This window comes from Sinocyclocheilus anshuiensis, unplaced genomic scaffold, assembly GCF_001515605.1.
Source record: "Sinocyclocheilus anshuiensis isolate Anshui unplaced genomic scaffold, SAMN03320099.WGS_v1.1 scaffold1262, whole genome shotgun sequence".
NCBI lineage: Eukaryota > Metazoa > Chordata > Actinopteri > Cypriniformes > Cyprinidae > Sinocyclocheilus > Sinocyclocheilus anshuiensis.
The window spans coordinates 562,692-568,691 of record NW_015558617.1 but is presented as its reverse complement, the minus strand read 5'-3'; positions in this window follow the sequence as shown (position 1 = coordinate 568,691).

Below are 6,000 nucleotides of genomic sequence, written 5' to 3'. Positions count from 1 at the left end.
GAAGGCGCCCCTTAGGAGGAGAAGTGCCAGGCAACATGTCTATCACACAGTCGTACGGGCGGTGCGGAGGCAGAGATGAAGCTCGGGACTTACTGAAAACCGCTCTCAAGTCATGGTAAGCCTCCGGTACACCCACCAGGTTCACCGGCACCTCCTGCAACAAAGAACGAGACATAACAGGGGAGAATGCAGCACCCAAACATTGAGCTAAACAAAATGGGCTCCAGGTTAAAACAGAGTTGAGAGCCCAGTCAATGTGAGGATTATGTTTGACTAGCCAGGTGTGCCCCAAAACCACTTGAGCGGTGGGTGAGTGAATGAAGAGAAAACGGATCTCCTCGACATGGTTGCCGGAGAGCGTGGCCAGATCAGCGCTGATTGCACCGTTCACAAGGCGCCGAAAAAAAACATGACACACAGACAGCAGAGGGAGCCAGAGGGCACCCTGACCCGTGACACATCTTCATTTACTGCCTCTGATCTGCACGCACTTCTCCAGCACGCACTTTCACCTGTCTTCCCGAAACAACCAGAACCCAGGACACAAAACACATCGAACACAAAACAATCTACTCACAACAAGGACTAGACGGAAGAGAAATATAAAGGAAAGGGTAATAAGCGACAGGTGGGGCAGAGGCAGCCAGTGCCCAGCGCAGCCCCACCGCCAGATCAGCGCTGATTGCACCGTTCACAAGGCGCCGAAAAAAAACATGACACACAGACAGCAGAGGGAGCCAGAGGGCACCCTGACCCGTGACACATCTTCATTTACTGCCTCTGATCTGCACGCACTTCTCCAGCACGCACTTTCACCTGTCTTCCACTTTGCTGCCGTACCATGGGTGCAGCAGGAGCAATGATATTACGCAGTGCCTGAAAATAGTCCCCAGCACGCTCCCTGTGCAAGCAGGTGGTCACGTTGGTCATGTTGACGGAAGTTAGCCCATTTTCGCTCCAGAGTCAATCAATGCAGACACTTGATGAGCAGCCCCCTTCACCAGCAATGAGGCCTGAAACTCAGACCGACCACCAGAGGGTAATCGAGCTCTAGTATTGCTCACCTTCTGCCCTCCCTTGAGCGGTAAGCGCTGCCTGGCGGCTGGGCATGCAGCAGCCACGTGACCAACCTCTCCGCAGTAGAGACACAGTTGGTTGTCCAGGCGACGACGCCGCTCCCTCAGCGTCAACCGTGCCCTCCCAACCTGCATCGGCTCATCCTGGGGGAAGTCGAGACGTTATGCTAACGGTCTAATCAGATTCAATGATCTATGTTAAGCTACAGCTAAAAATGCTACCGCCAGACCTGGAGATCAGCTGAATGGATTCGAAAACGGTAAAACTCAAATGTTTAACTCTAGGGGAGTTGGAAAATGAGCCTATTTTCAAAAATAGTGGAGTGTTCCTTTAAGACAGCGACTTGCCGCCACCTATTGGCGGTTTATTTTTAAATCTAGTATCACTTTGATTTGCCATCATTTATTGCTTTATTTATTATATAAATAATACACTTAATGGAATGTTAAGAATATGACATAAAACATGGCATTAAGGATAGAAAATAAAAATGCACCTGTAAATCAATTTAAGGGGGCAAATAATGTCCTTTAATAGAAAAGGTGTGACTGCGGTCTAAGTGGAAGAGAGGGGGTAGAAGAAGAAGAATGTTAAATGCCCCTGGGGGTACACCGCTGTAAAAAGTTTGAGAACCACTGCCCTATGGGATTACCTTTGTGACAATTAAAATTAATGTAATTTTTCAAGAAACTTATGAAAATATCAATTGAAACTAAATAAAATGTCTTTGAAACTGAAAAAAAATTAAATGCAGGCAAAATCTTTGACTTCATTTTTAATACACTGCATGTTTTGCAACTGTTTTCACTGATCTGTACTTTCAAATGCGCTTCCAGAATTTTCATTTACGCCTCTAAAGTTTTCGTTTACGCTTCTGAAGTTTTAATTTACGCTTCTGAAGTTTTCGTTCGCCATTCTGGCACAAATCTCTCGTGGGGTCGGGGCTAGCAGCAGTGTGTTCTCATTGGCTACTGAGTTTTTGATTGACAGCTTTTTGACCTGGAAGTGAAGGCGTCAGTGACAGTGGCTACGTTTACATGCACAATTTTGGGTTAAATCGGACTGAATTCATTCCGATTGATGAATCTGAATGTTGTGTTTACATGAATGCTAAATAAAGTGATCGGGTTGATGTGCGCGTTTATATGTCACAAGCTTCAAATCGGAATAGATTTTTTTTTCTACATGCGCACACTGCACAAATATAGAGTTTCTCAACTGTTTGCACATAATAACCACTCTCCTACATGGTTTCTTTGTTTGTTTTTAACAGCAGAATTAATAAATGCCCCTCCCCGCGCCCAAAACGGGTTGACTGTGGATGAGTATCCAAAACAAGGTCTGGTGGGAGGTTGCCCTGCTCCACTTCACAGTTGCCGAGTGAAAGGAGAGTTTTATAATGACAGGACACGCATTTATAACACTTTATTCAAAAGGAAGAATAGCTCCTTCCGCGCATCATACGTCATTACGCTAATTCTGCGTCATTGCACATGCGCAGTCCTTTCAGTTTCGGGGTTCAATCCGATCGAGTGTTTACATGCACTCTCAATCGTATTAGAAAAGGAATAAACCACCCCCTTCAATCCGATCGAAATTTAATTACGATCGAGCTCAATCGAATCGATTAAGGTGTTTACATGAAGGCTTTTCAGTCCGATTGAGCCGTCAATCCGATTACAAACTGATTATTTGGTTGCATGTAAACATAGCCAGTGTTGCCTTGCCACTGTTTGTGGATGTGAGCGGCTTCCAGTTTAATTTTAATGATATAAAAAGATATATAAAGATTTTTTTATTATTATTTTATCAGTATTTATCTGCTGCTACACTACATTGTTGAGATGATTTCTTAGGAATAGCACAGACGAATGATTTCATCATCAATCATCATCGTTATCAGGATACTCGCGGTAAGTTTTCTTGATTTAGCCCAATCATTACAGGACCTGGTTATCTACATACAGTTACAGTCTTTAATTAGATCATATTTGCTTCGATAGTTCACATTTTCCCCCAGCACGTGTAATGTACAGTACTAAATGTACTGTATTTGACAATAACTGATGCCATTTTACAAGCGGACTGGACAGGTAAACACAAATTAAGATTTTTAGGCAAATAATCCATCTCTGTGAGTCCTAAAGATGCTTTAAAAACCACACACAGCTACCGTGACAGTAATCCATCTGACCTTAATGGTTGAATCAGTATCTTTTGAAGTGAAACAACAGATAAGAAAAACACTATTAATTTAAACTTTTGACTATTAACGATCGCTTCCGATCAACTATTATACGTGCATGGGTCACAATTCACTTGCATTATGCGGATTCTCAGAGATGGATTATTTTCTTAAAAATCTTTGTGTTTCGTCGTTATCAGGATACTCGCGGTAAGTTGTCTTGATTTAGCCCAATCATTACAGGACCTGGTTATCTACATACAATTACAGTCTTCAATTAGATCATATTTGCTTCGATTAGTTCATATTTCCCCCAGCACATAATGTACAGTACTAAATGTACTGTATCTGACAATGACCGATGCCATTTTACAAGCGCGCTGTCAATCACTGCACTGTCAACTTTAGCAATGTAAAGCCTTTTTACCATGCATTTTCTGTGTCCAGATTTGACTGTAATAATAATGCAATAATGGGGGGGGGACAAACTTTGACAAAAAGTAGTCTTTAATAATGCCTAAATATATATCCAAATGCAAAACCTAATACATGCAAATAATTATGACTGAAAATAGTTTCCAGTAACTGTCCGGAGTTGACTGTAATAATACTGCAAAAATGGTCACTTCAGATTAATATTTCGGGGTATTTCGGGCAAAACCTAATACATGCAAATAATTATGACTGAAAATAGTTTCCAGTAACTAAGGGTATACACAGTCATGGATATATAGTGCTATACAGCCATCTAATGGTTACACAACGGTATTACAGATGATAAAGGTGCATAATTTTGAGGTATTTAGTACTAAGTTAACACTAATATATATAACTAATATATATATATATTTCACTTTGATACTTGTGTATATGCTATAGTGACAATAAAGAATGTACATTTATTTTAATTAATTCATATTTTCATTTACATTCATTAAAACTGGTTTATAAAAGTCACACTTGAAAGAGTTGATGATTGTTAAAATTTATTTCCAATTTTAAATGTTTGATGATAATGTTAACTAAATAAATTAACTAAACAAAATTATCAGCATGATAAAAACAATTGGCTGCAAGAACATTCTTCGTGTGGAATATGTAATAAAATGAGCTTGATTGCTTGGTTGGAGAGAGACTTTCTTGACGTCTGAATATAGCGCACATATATGATAGTATTTCAAATATAACCGCACAACCTTATTAGACCCTACAGTGCAAAAGTATCATGAGCAATAAACAAATATAATACAAGAACATTGGACATTATACAATATTTCCAGTATTATATACAGTACTTTAATAATTAAACCTCAATATGACCTTCTTTTTCTCTCGCGTTTGATTCCTCGCGCTCCTACAAGCTTATGTTGACAGAGTAGTAGCAACAAAATGAATTCAAAAACAAAACTCCTAACTTTATATCACTAAAATGAAATTGGAAGCCGCTAACAGACGCTCACATTCACACTGGCAAGGCAACATTGACGCCTTAAACTTCCAGGTCGAGAAGCTGTCAATCAAAAACTCAGTAGCCAATGAGAACACACCGCTGCTAGCCCCACCCTCACGAGAGGGTTGTGCCAGAATGGCGAACGAAAACTTCAGAAGCGTAAATGAAAACTCTGGAAGCGCATTTGTAAGTACAGATCAGCGAATGAAAGAGGAGAAAACCGTTGCAAAACATGCAGTGTATTAAAAACGAAGTCAAAGATTTTGCCTGCAATTTATTTTATTTTTTTTTCCGTTTTAAAGACACATTTTTAAAACGTCAAAGACGTTTCAATTTATATTATAAGTTTACTGAACAATAACATTCATTTTAATTGACACAAAGGTAATCCCATAAAGGACAATGTCATGGACTGTATGGCACAACCTTTCGTCTATGGTCGTGACATTAGCCGCCGTTCTGGAAGCTCCCAGTAGAGCATAATATCAGCGTCTGTTCACCGCCTCGGTGTCATTTCACAGTATGAACAGCAGGTGACAGTATTTAATTTAAAAAAATAAGTTTCACAATATAGAAACATTACCACAAACGTCTAATGAAAAAAATAATACATATATCTGAATTATGGCAACATAATTATATAGAACTGAGGACATAAGCTAATAACGTTTCAATTTCATTTCAAACACTTCTTCAGGAAAGTGAAAGTAGCAGTCAGCAGCAGGACTGAGGGAGATAGACACCATTTGATTGGCTGTTTAGGAGGAAGTGGTAACATTTATAAAGGTCTTTACACAGTATACACATGACAGCGTGACTTTGGTTCCTCTTCTTCCAAAGTACCTTGTGCTATTAATGTTGATGGACGAGTAAAGAGAAAAAAGATGAGGAGAAATCTTTATTTAGATATGTTTGTGGGTTTCTGAGTTGTTTGCAATTGGTTTGTCAGCACAATTTGTCATTCTATGAGGTTTGGAAAGGATTAATTTAGATAATTATTAATTAAACTCTGTTGTCAACAAAATTTGTGGCATAATGTGGCATTATTTGTGGCAGAATTGTCCCTCGTTTCATTTTTTTAAACACGTGAATTATTCAGTAAAAACAGTAAAAACTAATTATTTGATCTGTAACATTGCTAAAATTATCATTTTTGAGGTGGGGCCGTTTTTATAGCTGCTGAATTAATATGTGGTTATACTAACATAATTCCTGTGGTTTATCATTTTGTTTTTTGAAAGAAATTAATTTTTTTTTTAAAGCAAGGATTCAAAAAGTGACAGTAGTC